Source organism: Nicotiana tabacum, chromosome 18 (genome assembly GCF_000715075.1).
Source record: "Nicotiana tabacum cultivar K326 chromosome 18, ASM71507v2, whole genome shotgun sequence".
Lineage (NCBI taxonomy): Eukaryota > Viridiplantae > Streptophyta > Magnoliopsida > Solanales > Solanaceae > Nicotiana > Nicotiana tabacum.
In genome coordinates this window covers 5,832,309-5,846,904 of record NC_134097.1, presented here as the reverse complement: position 1 = coordinate 5,846,904, position 14,596 = coordinate 5,832,309, and the positions used below count along the sequence as shown (strand labels likewise).

Genomic DNA, 14,596 nt, shown 5'->3' with positions numbered 1-14,596 from the left:
TCCTCTATTCTCTAATTAGTTATCCATTATCTCTTCTTCAAGCAAAGTTGCAGCCAAAGTTTTTGCTTCCTCAGCCAAAGTTTCAGCTCCAGTTTAGTCATCTTCTCATCAAATACACATGGCTTATAGCCAATGCACCTTCTGAGGATTTTGCTACATTTTCCATCAGTAAATGCCTCGCTGATACATGCTTTTCTGCATGGTGGTTTGGTAATGCATATTCCAGGGAATGTATTGCTTTCTGCTTTGCAAGTACTCTGAGCTTGCACCTCTACAATCATTCAAATAGCGCTTATAAGTACATCTAACAGAAAGACCACACTTGAAATATTTATGAGTTATTTAACTCATACACACTAACAGTAATAATTTACAGTATTAGCTCTCTCCCAAAAGATATTTATAGGTAACGCTCCATAAAAAATGAAAAAAATAAGGTGAGCGGAATGTTATCACATATAACAGAGACATGATAATGTAAAGAAATATGATAATTATAGTATTAGGTCTCTCCCAGAAGATATATTCAAGTAACGCTCCATAAAAATTAAAATAAATAAGGCAAGTGGAATATTACCACATATAACAGAGACATGATAGTGTAAAGAAATATTACACTATTAGTACACTAGCGGAGTGTATAAGTTAAACTTGTCAAACAAATTTAACTTGGAAAACTGATAAGAAAATTATAATTTTTAATTCATTTGATAATATAAACCAGCCTCAACATGATTTTTAATATGATTTACAGTCAAATTTCTTCAACACATAGAGAGCATATAGCTAACAACACGTTATTCAACTTTTCAGTTTTATGGGACGGACCAAGTCACAATCCCCTAGGTGCATGCACACACCCCCGTCACCCAGCATATGCGTCACCTCCAAAACAATCACATTATACAAAAATTCGGGGTGTCATACCCTTAGGACCAGATTTAAAACTATAACTTACCTTAAACCGTGAAATTCTTTTACCCTGCAATGTCTTTCCTCGTGAATTGGCCTCCAAACGCCTCGAATCTATCCACAAATAATTTGATTCAGTCAATAAAATTTATTGAAATTAATTACATAAGAAAATACTAATTTTCCATAAATATTCGAAATTTAGCTCAAAACTCACCCTTGGGGCCCACGACTCGAAACCCGACAAAAGTTATAAAATCCGAAATCCTATTCAACCACGAGTCTAACCATACCAAGTTTACAAAAATCCGGCCTCAACTCGACCCTCAAATCTTCAATTTAAACCAAGATGGTTTTCTAAATTTTTCAACCTAGTTCACCCATTAAATGATGAATTCAAAAACATAATCATGGAAATTAATCAAAACTGGATAAGAATCACTTACCCCAAACACCCACGCAAGAATCTCTCCAAAAATCGCCTTCTACCGAGCTCCCAATTTGATTTTGTGTTATGAACTCAAAAACCCCGTTTTGGAACTTTTAATTCTGCCCAGAAATTCCTTCATCGCGTTCGCGACCATAGCTTCGCGTTCGCGAAGCACAAAAAAATGTGCTGCCAAGATTCCTTCTTCGTGTTCGCGATATCCTCATCGCGTTCGTGATGCCTTCCTACCTCCGCCCTTCGCGTTCGCGAGACACGAGCCGCATTCGCGAAGGCTTAACGCCAGGCAGGCCTCCAACTCCCTTTCCTCTTCACGTTCGCTTCTGTCCACTCGCGCTCCGTAGTCTTTCCCCAGCTCCCTTCTTCGCGTTCGCGTCTTCTTCATCGCGTTCGCGATGGGAAAATCCCAGCCATCCAAAATCCTTCTTCGCGAACGCGTGATACCCTTCGCGTTCGCAAAGAACAATACCAGATATCAGTTCCAGCAGTTGCAAAACAAGGAAAAATGATCTGAAACCGTCACGGAACTCACCCGACACCTCAACCAAATATACCTACAAGTCCTAAAACATCATATGAACTTAGTCGAGTTTTCAAATCACGTCCGACAACATTAAAAACACTAATCACAAATAGATGCAACCCTAATGAACTTTGAAACTTCCAATCTCTACAAATGACGCTGAAACCTATCAAATCACGTCCGATTGACCTCAAATTTTGCACACAAGTCATAAATGACATAACGAACCTATTAAAATTTTCAGAATCAGATTTCAACCCTGATATCAAAAAGTCATCCCCCCGTCAAACTTCCAAAAATTTTAGTTTCGGCATTTCAAGCCCAATTCCACTACGGACTTCCAAATAATTTTTCGGACACGCTCCTAAGTTCATAACCACCATACAGAGCTATTGAAATCATCAGAATTAAATTCCGAGATCGTTTACACATAAGTCAATATGCGGTCAACTATTTCAACTTAAGCTTCCAACATGAAAATTCATCCTTCCAAGCTAACTCCAAAATACCTTAAACCCAAAACCGACAATTCACACAAGTCATAATACCTCGTAGGAAGTTATTCAAGATTTCAAATAGTTGAAAGGAGCATAAATGCTCCAAACGACCAGTCGGGTCGTTACACACAAAGGATTAAAGTGCCACACTTATTTAAAGTGTAACAAAAGGCTACTAAAAGCGAGTTAGAGCACAACATTAGCTACACTTTTAAGAAAGGCAACAACTTTATTATGTGCGACACTGAATTAATCCTTTCCTCTATTCTCTAATTAGTTATCCATTATCTCTTCTTCAAGCAAAGTTGCAGCCAAAGTTTTTGCTTCCTCAGCCAAAGTTTCAGCTCCAGTTTAGTCATCTTCTCATCAAATACACATGGCTTATAGCCAATGCACCTTCTGAGGATTTTGCTACATTTTCCATCAGTAAATGCCTCGCTGATACATGCTTTTCTGCATGGTGGTTTGGTAATGCATATTCCAGGGAATGTATTGCTTTCTGCTTTGCAAGTACTCTGAGCTTGCACCTCTACAATCATTCAAATAGCGCTTATAAGTACATCTAACAGAAAGACCACACTTGAAATATTTATGAGTTATTTAAATCATACACACTAACAGTAATAATTTACAGTATTAGCTCTCTCCCAAAAGATATTTATAGGTAACGTTCCATAAAAAATGAAAAAAATAAGGCGAGCGGAATGTTATCACATATAACAGAGACATGATAATGTAAAGAAATATGATAATTATAGTATTAGGTCTCTCCCAAAAGATATATTCAGGTAACGCTCCATAAAAATTAAAATAAATAAGGCAAGTGGAATATTACCACATATAACAGAGACATGATAGTGTAAAGAAATATTACACTGTTAGTACACTAGCGGAGTGTATAAGTTAAACTTGTCAAAAAAATTTAACTTGGAAAACTGATAAGAAAATTATAATTTTTAATTCATTTGATAAAATAAATCAGCCTCAACATGATTTGTAATATGATTTACAGTCAAATTTCTTCAACACATAGAGAGCATATAGCTAACAACAAGTTATTCAACTTTTCAGTTTTATGGGACGGACCAAGTCACAATCCCCTAGGTGCATGCACACACGCCCGTCACCCAGCATATGCATCACCTCCAAAACAATCACATTATACAAAAATTCGGGGTGCCATACCCTTAGGACCAGATTTAAAACTATAACTTACCTTAAACCGTGAAATTCTTTTACCCTGCAATGTCTTTCCTCGTGAATTGGCCTCCAAACGCCTCGAATCTATCCACAAATAATTCGATTCAGTCAATAAAATTTATTGAAATTAATTACATAAGAAAATACTAATTTTCCATAAATATTCGAAATTTAGCTCAAAACTCACCCGTGGGGCCCACGCCTCGAAACCCGACAAAAATTATAAAATCCGAAATCCCATTCAACCACGAGTCTAACCATACCAAGTTTACAAAAATCTGGCCTCAACTCGACCCTCAAATCTTCAATTTAAACCAAGATGGTTTTCTAAATTTTTCAACCTAGTTCACCCATTAAATGATGAATTCAAAAACATAATCATGGAAATTAATCAAAACTGGATAAGAATCACTTACCCCAAACACCCACGCAAGAATCTCTCCAAAAATCGCCTTCTACCGAGCTCCCAATTTGATTTTGTGTTATGAACTCAAAAACCTCGTTTTGGAACTTTTAATTCTGCCCAGAAATTCCTTCATCGCGTTCGCGACCATAGCTTCGCGTTCGCGAAGCACAAAAATATGTGCTGCCAAGATTCCTTCTTCGTGTTCGCGATATCCTCATCGCGTTCGTGATGCCTTCCTACCTCTGCCCTTCGCGTTCGCGAGACACGAGCCGCATTCGCGAAGGCTTAACGCCAGGCAGGCCTCCAACTCCCTTTCCTCTTCACGTTCGCTTCTGTCCACTCGCGCTCGCGTAGTCTTTCCCCAGCTCCCTTCTTCGCGTTCGCGTCTTCTTCATCGCGTTCGCGATGGGAAAATCCCAGCCATCCAAAATCCTTCTTCGCGAACGCGTGATACCCTTCGCGTTCGCAAAGAACAATACCAGATATCAGTTCCAGCAGTTGCAAAACAAGGAAAAATGATCTGAAACCGTCACGGAACTCACCCAACACCTCAACCAAATACACCAACAAGTCCTAAAACATCATATGAACTTAGTCGAGTTTTCAAATCACGTCCGACAACATTAAAAACACGAATCACAAATAGATGCAACCCTAATGAACTTTGAAACTTCCAATCTCTACAAACGGCGCTGAAACTTATCAAATCACGTCCGATTGACCTCAAATTTTGCACACAAGTCATAAATGACATAACGAACCTATTAAAATTTTCAGAATCAGATTTCAACCCTGATATCAAAAAGTCATCCCCCCGTCAAACTTCCCAAAATTTTAGTTTCGGCATTTCAAGCCCAATTCCACTACGGACTTCCAAATAATTTTTCGGACACGCTCCTAAGTTCATAACCACCATACAGAGCTATTGAAATCATCAGAATTAAATTCCGAGATCGTTTACACATAAGTCAATATGCGGTCAACTATTTCAACTTAAGCTTCCAACATGAAAATTCATCCTTCCAAGCTAACTCCAAAAGACCTTAAACCCAAAACCGATAATTCACACAAGTCATAATACCTCGTAGGAAATTATTCAAGATTTCAAATAGTTGAAAGGAGCATAAATGCTCCAAAACGACCAGTCGGGTCGTTACACACAAAGGATTAAAGTGCCACACTTATTTAAAGTGTAACAAAAGGCTACTAAAAGCGAGTTAGAGCACAACATTAGCTACACTTTTAAGAAAGGCAACAACTTTATTATGTGCGACACTGAATTAATCCTTTCCTCTATTCTCTAATTAGTTATCCATTATCTCTTCTTCAAGCAAAGTTGCAGCCAAAGTTTTTGCTTCCTCAGCCAAAGTTTCAGCTCCAGTTTAGTCATCTTCTCATCAAATACACATGGCTTATAGCCAATGCACCTTCTGAGGATTTTGCTACATTTTCCATCAGTAAATGCCTCGCTGAACATGCTTTTCTGCATGGTGGTTTGGTAATGCATACTCCAGGGAATGTATTGCTTTCTGCTTTGCAAGTACTCTGAGCTTGCACCTCTACAATCATTCAAATAGCGCTTATAAGTACATCTAACAGAAAGACCACACTTGAAATATTTATGAGTTATTTAACTCATACACACTAACAGTAATAATTTACATTATTAGCTCTCTCCCAAAAGATATTTATAGGCAACGCTCCATAAAAAATAAAAAAAATAAGGCGAGCGAAATGTTATCACATATAACAGAGACATGATAATGTAAAAAAATATGATAATTATAGTATTAGGTCTCTCCCAAAAGATATATTCAGGTAACGCTCCATAAAAATTAAAATAAATAAGGCAAGTGGAATATTACCACATATAACAGAGACATGATAGTGTAAAGAAATATTACACTATTAGTACACTAGCGGAGTGTATAAGTTAAACTTGTCAAACAAATTTAACTTGGAAAACTGATAAGAAAATTATAATTTTTAATTCATTTGATAATATAAACCAGCCTCAACATGATTTTTAATATGATTTACAGTCAAATTTCTTCAACACATAGAGAGCATATAGCTAACAACAAGTTATTCAACTTTTTAGTTTTATGGGACGGACCAAATCACAATCCCCTAGGTGCATGCCCACACGCCCGTCACCCAGCATATGCATCACCTCCAAAACAATCACATTATACAAAAATTCGGGGTGCCATACCCTTAGGACCAGATTTAAAACTATAACTTACCTTAAACCGTGAAATTCTTTTACCCTGCAATGTCTTTCCTCGTGAATTGGCCTCCAAACGCCTCGAATCTATCCACAAATAATTTGATTCAGTCAATAAAATTTATTGAAATTAATTCCATAAGAAAATACTAATTTTCCATAAATATTCGAAATTTAGCTCAAAACTCACCTGTGGGGCCCACGCCTCGGAACCCGACAAAAGTTATAAAATCCGAAATCCCATTCAACCACGAGTCTAACCATACCAAGTTTACAAAAATCCGGCCTCAACTCTACCCTCAAATCTTCAATTTAAACCAAGAGGGTTTTCTAAATTTTTCAACCTAGTTCACCCATTAAATGATGAATTCAAAAACATAATCATGGAAATTAATCAAAACTGGATAAGAATCACTTACTCCAAACACCCACGCAAGAATCTCTCCAAAAATCGCCTTCTACCGAGCTCCCAATTTGATTTTGTGTTATGAACTCAAAAACCCCGTTTTGGAACTTTTAATTCTGCCCAGAAATTCCTTCATCGCGTTCGCGACCATAGCTTCGCGTTCGCGAAGCACAAAAAAATGTGCTGCCAAGATTCCTTCTTCGTGTTCGCGATATCCTCATCGCGTTCGTGATGCCTTCCTACCTCTGCCCTCCGCGTTCGCGAGACACGAGCCGCATTCGCGAAGGCTTAACGCCAGGCAGGCCTCCAACTCCCTTTCCTCTTCACGTTCGCTTCTGTCCACTCGCGCTCCGTAGTCTTTCCCCAGCTCCCTTCTTCGCGTTCGCGTCTTCTTCATCGCGTTCGCGATGAGAAAATCCCAGCCATCCAAAATCCTTCTTCGCGAACGCGTGATACCCTTCGCGTTCGCAAAGAACAATACCAGATATCAGTTCCAGCAGTTGCAAAACAAGGAAAAATGATCTGAAACAGTCACGGAACTCACCCGACACCTCAACCAAATATACCAACAAGTCCTAAAACATCATATGAACTTAGTCGAGTTTTCAAATCACGTCCGACAACATTAAAAACACGAATCACAAATAGATGCAACCCTAATGAACTTTGAAACTTCCAATCTCTACAAACGACGCTGAAACCTATCAAATCACGTCCGATTGACCTCAAATTTTGCACACAAGTCATAAATGACATAACGAACCTATTAAAATTTTCAGAATCAGATTTCAACCCTGATATCAAAAAGTCATCCCCCCGTCAAACTTCCCAATATTTTAGTTTCGGCATTTCAAGCCCAATTCCACTACGGACTTCCAAATAATTTTTCGGACACGCTCCTAAGTTCATAACCACCATACAGAGCTATTGAAATCATCAGAATTAAATTTCGAGATCGTTTACACATAAGTCAATATGCGGTCAACTATTTCAACTTAAGCTTCCAACATGAAAATTCATCCTTCCAAGCTAACTCCAAAATATCTTAAAACCAAAACCGACAATTCACACAAGCCATAATACCTCGTAGAAAGTTATTCAAAACTTCAAATAGTTGAAAGGAGCATAAATGCTCAAAACGACTGGTCGGGTCGTTACACACAAAGGATTAAAGTGCCACACTTATTTAAAGTGTAACAAAAGGCTACTAAAAGCGAGTTAGAGCACAACATTAGCTACACTTTTAAGAAAGGCAACAACTTTATTATGTGCGACACTGAATTAATCCTTTCCTCTATTCTCTAATTAGTTATCCATTATCTCTTCTTCAAGCAAAGTTGCAGCCAAAGTTTTTGCTTCCTCAGCCAAAGTTTCAGCTCCAGTTTAGTCATCTTCTCATCAAATACACATGGCTTATAGCCAATGCACCTTCTGAGGATTTTGCTACATTTTCCATCAGTAAATGCCTCGCTGATACATGCTTTTCTGCATGGTGGTTTGGTAATGCATATTCCAGGGAATGTATTGCTTTCTGCTTTGCAAGTACTCTGAGCTTGCACCTCTACAATCATTCAAATAGCGCTTATAAGTACATCTAACAGAAAGACCACACTTGAAATATTTATGAGTTATTTAAATCATACACACTAACAGTAATAATTTACAGTATTAGCTCTCTCCCAAAAGATATTTATAGGTAACGTTCCATAAAAAATGAAAAAAATAAGGCGAGCGGAATGTTATCACATATAACAGAGACATGATAATGTAAAGAAATATGATAATTATAGTATTAGGTCTCTCCCAAAAGATATATTCAGGTAACGCTCCATAAAAATTAAAATAAATAAGGCAAGTGGAATATGACCACATATAACAGAGACATGATAGTGTAAAGAAATATTACACTGTTAGTACACTAGCGGAGTGTATAAGTTAAACTTGTCAAAAAAATTTAACTTGGAAAACTGATAAGAAAATTATAATTTTTAATTCATTTGATAAAATAAATCAGCCTCAACATGATTTGTAATATGATTTACAGTCAAATTTCTTCAACACATAGAGAGCATATAGCTAACAACAAGTTATTCAACTTTTCAGTTTTATGGGACGGACCAAGTCACAATCCCCTAGGTGCATGCACACACGCCCGTCACCCAGCATATGCATCACCTCCAAAACAATCACATTATACAAAAATTCGGGGTGCCATACCCTTAGGACCAGATTTAAAACTATAACTTACCTTAAACCGTGAAATTCTTTTACCCTGCAATGTCTTTCCTCGTGAATTGGCCTCCAAACGCCTCGAATCTATCCACAAATAATTCGATTCAGTCAATAAAATTTATTAAAATTAATTACATAAGAAAATACTAATTTTCCATAAATATTCGAAATTTAGCTCAAAACTCACCCGTGGGGCCCACGCCTCGAAACCCGACAAAAATTATAAAATCCGAAATCCCATTCAACCACGAGTCTAACCATACCAAGTTTACAAAAATCTGGCCTCAACTCGACCCTCAAATCTTCAATTTAAACCAAGATGGTTTTCTAAATTTTTCAACCTAGTTCACCCATTAAATGATGAATTCAAAAACATAATCATGGAAATTAATCAAAACTGGATAAGAATCACTTACCCCAAACACCCACGCAAGAATCTCTCCAAAAATCGCCTTCTACCGAGCTCCCAATTTGATTTTGTGTTATGAACTCAAAAACCTCGTTTTGGAACTTTTAATTCTGCCCAGAAATTCCTTCATCGCGTTCGCGACCATAGCTTCGCGTTCGCGAAGCACAAAAATATGTGCTGCCAAGATTCCTTCTTCGTGTTCGCGATATCCTCATCGCGTTCGTGATGCCTTCCTACCTCTGCCCTTCGCGTTCGCGAGACACGAGCCGCATTCGCGAAGGCTTAACGCCAGGCAGGCCTCCAACTCCCTTTCCTCTTCACGTTCGCTTCTGTCCACTCGCGCTCGCGTAGTCTTTCCCCAGCTCCCTTCTTCGCGTTCGCGTCTTCTTCATCGCGTTCGCGATGGGAAAATCCCAGCCATCCAAAATCCTTCTTCGCGAACGCGTGATACCCTTCGCGTTCGCAAAGAACAATACCAGATATCAGTTCCAGCAGTTGCAAAACAAGGAAAAATGATCTGAAACCGTCACGGAACTCACCCAACACCTCAACCAAATACACCAACAAGTCCTAAAACATCATATGAACTTAGTCGAGTTTTCAAATCACGTCCGACAACATTAAAAACACGAATCACAAATAGATGCAACCCTAATGAACTTTGAAACTTCCAATCTCTACAAACGGCGCTGAAACTTATCAAATCACGTCCGATTGACCTCAAATTTTGCACACAAGTCATAAATGACATAACGAACCTATTAAAATTTTCAGAATCAGATTTCAACCCTGATATCAAAAAGTCATCCCCCCGTCAAACTTCCCAAAATTTTAGTTTCGGCATTTCAAGCCCAATTCCACTACGGACTTCCAAATAATTTTTCGGACACGCTCCTAAGTTCATAACCACCATACAGAGCTATTGAAATCATCAGAATTAAATTCCGAGATCGTTTACACATAAGTCAATATGCGGTCAACTATTTCAACTTAAGCTTCCAACATGAAAATTCATCCTTCCAAGCTAACTCCAAAAGACCTTAAACCCAAAACCGATAATTCACACAAGTCATAATACCTCGTAGGAAATTATTCAAGATTTCAAATAGTTGAAAGGAGCATAAATGCTCCAAAACGACCAGTCGGGTCGTTACACACAAAGGATTAAAGTGCCACACTTATTTAAAGTGTAACAAAAGGCTACTAAAAGCGAGTTAGAGCACAACATTAGCTACACTTTTAAGAAAGGCAACAACTTTATTATGTGCGACACTGAATTAATCCTTTCCTCTATTCTCTAATTAGTTATCCATTATCTCTTCTTCAAGCAAAGTTGCAGCCAAAGTTTTTGCTTCCTCAGCCAAAGTTTCAGCTCCAGTTTAGTCATCTTCTCATCAAATACACATGGCTTATAGCCAATGCACCTTCTGAGGATTTAGCTACATTTTCCATCAGTAAATGCCTCGCTGAACATGCTTTTCTGCATGGTGGTTTGGTAATGCATACTCCAGGGAATGTATTGCTTTCTGCTTTGCAAGTACTCTGAGCTTGCACCTCTACAATCATTCAAATAGCGCTTATAAGTACATCTAACAGAAAGACCACACTTGAAATATTTATGAGTTATTTAACTCATACACACTAACAGTAATAATTTACAGTATTAGCTCTCTCCCAAAAGATATTTATAGGTAACGCTCCATAAAAAATGAAAAAAATAAGGCGAGCGGAATGTTATCACATATAACAGAGACATGATAATGTAAAGAAATATGATAATTATAGTATTAGGTCTCTCCCAAAAGATATATTCAGGTAACGCTCCATAAAAATTAAAATAAATAAGGCAAGTGGAATATTACCACATATAACAGAGACATGATAGTGTAAAGAAATATTACACTGTTAGTACACTAGCGGAGTGTATAAGTTAAACTTGTCAAACAAATTTAACTTGGAAAACTGATAAGAAAATTATAATTTTTAATTCAGTTGATAATATAAACCAGAGTTAGGTCTCGAAATCTGATTTTGGGGCTGTGGAGGAGTTTGTACCTCAGGAGTTTTCTGCTGCATATTTGGGGGAATCACAGTTTGATCATCAATTTTTGGGGCTGGTTCTTGCAGATTCTTCCGACGATCACTTTCCCGAGAATCAAGTGAAGCTTGGGGGTTGCTTGGTTCACCTAACTAGTTATCAGAAGTGGCTTTGGTATTTTGTCGAACTGTTGGTGAGCTTAATTGCACTAAGTCACCTTTTTGCAATGCTGTGGAAATTGGCTCGATGTTTTTTTGGTTTGATAGGTGGGAGACAATCTCCTGATTGCTAGGGGTCGTTTGGTATTATTTTTGTGGCAGCTGATTTACCAGAGCACTATGCCCGACCAGTTGTTGGAGGACTGGAGTGTGCAACTGAACATGGTGATCAATTGCTATGTTAGACTGGTTTGAAACTTGACTTACCTGTTCTTTATGTGTCGTAGAAGAGTTTTCCATCAGAGATGGTGTAAACTTTGGCCCAGAAGTGGAGACTTCATTTCGTCGAACACTTGGAGGGTTCAAACTGTCTGTGGACTTTGATTGCAAAATTGAAGCAGTTGGTTGGCATCCATGAGCAATTGGAACTTCCAACGTGATCTCCTCTTCGATTCTAGCTAAATGATACCGATTGTTTTCATTTTGGATGGCTAGAGTTCCGTCTCCGTCCACTTCAATGTCATCGGCGTTTCGCAGAAGGTCGGAGGTGATGATTTTGACGGTGGAATTGGCTGAATTTTGGTGAGTATTTGCGTCTTGAGGTGTAGAAAAAACTCTTTGGTGTGGAATTTCGTTTTTGGTATTATTACCCACACGATGTGCAGACATAATCCATGTCAAACAATGATTTAAATTATTTGAATTATGTGCAAATAACCTTAAAATTAAACCTTCTATATAAAAATTATAAATAATTAATTAATATTAATTAAGAAGCACGACATAAAACCATTTTTCAAATCTCATATTGCGTAATATATTTTATTTTTATATATCCGTAATAACCCAACCCTAAATTTTTGACACTTGTATTATATTTTACGGTAAATATTAAGGAATACTAAACAAGTAACGTTGTGATCTGTCTTGTTTGAATACGTTAAATTATATTATTTTTAACAAAATTATTACTACGAATTTATTTTTGTATCTCAAAGTCTTATCCTTCTACATTTTTAGACATATATTTTTTCTCTTTATTGTTCATTTTTCTCTTTACTTAATATTGTTATACTGTAATGTGATCTTTTATTCGCTTATAAATTGACTTAATGTCTTGCTTATTACCCTTTTAAAAAAACCTATGGGTGGATCAATATATAGATAACAATATAGATATAGCTACAAATATACTTATAAATATAAATATAAATATAGATATACAAATTAGATTTGTCTGAGATCTATTTAGATTATGTATAAGATTTATTCAACTACTTCCATTAATTATGTTTCCATTTATAATTTTTAATTATTAATGTTATCTTAAAATTGCCAAGTGGCTTCATTTTAGCTTGCAACTTGGGTTAACCACAATGTATACTACCTGCCTTTTAATATAATAAAGATAGATATAGATAGATAGTTGACAAATAAGGTTAGATACCTATAGTAATGTATATGATACCTATATTAATGTATATTGTTCACAAATAAGGTCAGATACAAAGCTTGTACTAAATATAGAATTATTATTTCAGCTGAAAATTAACGTGTAAGATACAAAACAAAATTTTGATTGATTCTTTCTCAAAACGGATACCTACTAGAACTGAATTATACACAAAATTTATATTATGCACAAATTTTAATTAAAGATACATATAGTTATAGTATATTGGTTTGCTTAACGAAAATGGCGTCTTTTTTTTTTGTATACGTCCAAAAGATTCTACTTTGGTCATTAAAAACAGAACATTTTTAGTTTAAATCATTAACTAATTGCCTTCGATTAATTAAAGAATGAAATCCAACTTACAGAAAATCTTGGACTACTACTTCCATTAATTATGTTTTCATTTATAATTTAAATTTTCAATGTTGTTTTAAAAGTGCCAAGTGGCTTCATTTTAGCTTGCCACTTGACTTAACCACATGCTTCACTACTCTCTTTTTAATATAATATAGAATATAGATTTTAATTTATCTTTAGAAATCCAAAAGTCACAACATAATTAAATGGTTCCCATGCGTTACCAAAAGTCAACCGTCCCTATTAATAATTAGAAACACCAAAAGACTCATCATTTTTGTGTTGTCGGGTAGATATAAGAATAGCGCAGAGATGAAATAAAAACGCAGAGATGAAATAAAAACTCAATGATTAAGAGTGTTTGGGTTCGAGTAGGGTAAAAGGAACATGGCGAGGAAGGGGAGTGGAAGATGGCTACAACAAAGAATGTTTTCTTTTACCATGCACATGTCATATTTATTCTTCTCTTAATTTCTTTTTCCCGTTCTGACTTTCTCCTTTAATTTGGTAGCATGAAGCAACAACGAATTCAAAGGTTTATTTATTTATCTCCAATTTACATTATTTATTTTATTGTTCATTTATTAATCAGATGTAATAATCCAATTATTGCCTTTTTATAATTATTTCTGCGTCCAATGTATACTATTTTGTTTTTCTAACTATGGATAAAGTAGTAGTAGTTTGGATTCTTTATTGTTGCTAGATACCTTTACTGCTCTATAAATCTATGACCATCTCTATTTTTAGCTTTTCATTGTCTGTTCTATGTGATAATTTATGAGGGAGTGCGACGATGTTTTGAAAAAGTCGGAGAAACTATTTGTATACGGTCGAAATCGAATTCGGCCTTCGTACGACTGATCGAGATGGGAACATAATGGACCGAAGAAAGTCTTCGTAATATCAAGATGAGATCCGAAGAAGGTACACACAAGCTTCTTCGAATTTTAGGAACCGGTCAAATACCGAACTCGAAGTCATTGTCGAACTTGGGTCCAAACCGAACTATGATGAGAAGCGGTGGAATCGAGCTTAAGGGCCAAAGGACAACCAATACCGGCCTAATACTGGGCCCCGAGTCAACATCGATCTCGAACCTACATCGAGCTCTAAAGTTGGAAACCGACAGATACCGAGTCCGGTCAGGATCGAACTCATAGACAAGAGCCGTTATAACTGCACTAAGGGAAAGAATCTCGGCGGGAATTAAGAAAAAACTGATTTATCATGGGTTCCCCACTATGTATTTTTAATTATATCTAAAGTAGGATCCTTCTACTATAAGAGGGATGACTATATTTTGGTAAAGGACAAGTTTTGACATACA

General features: G+C 36.7%; 1 long non-coding RNA gene across 1 annotated transcript; it reads right to left on the bottom strand.

Annotated features, from left to right (window-relative positions):
- Positions 1–7,705: 7,705 nt before the first annotated feature.
- On the bottom strand, positions 7,706–12,600 carry LOC142172863 (uncharacterized). Its single transcript, XR_012701834.1, has 4 exons — positions 11,313–12,600; positions 9,036–10,813; positions 8,865–8,932; positions 7,706–8,177 (listed from the first exon to the last, which is right to left on the bottom strand). It is a non-coding gene; the product is annotated as an uncharacterized LOC142172863 (long non-coding RNA).
- Between the last annotated feature and the right edge of the window lie 1,996 nt (positions 12,601–14,596).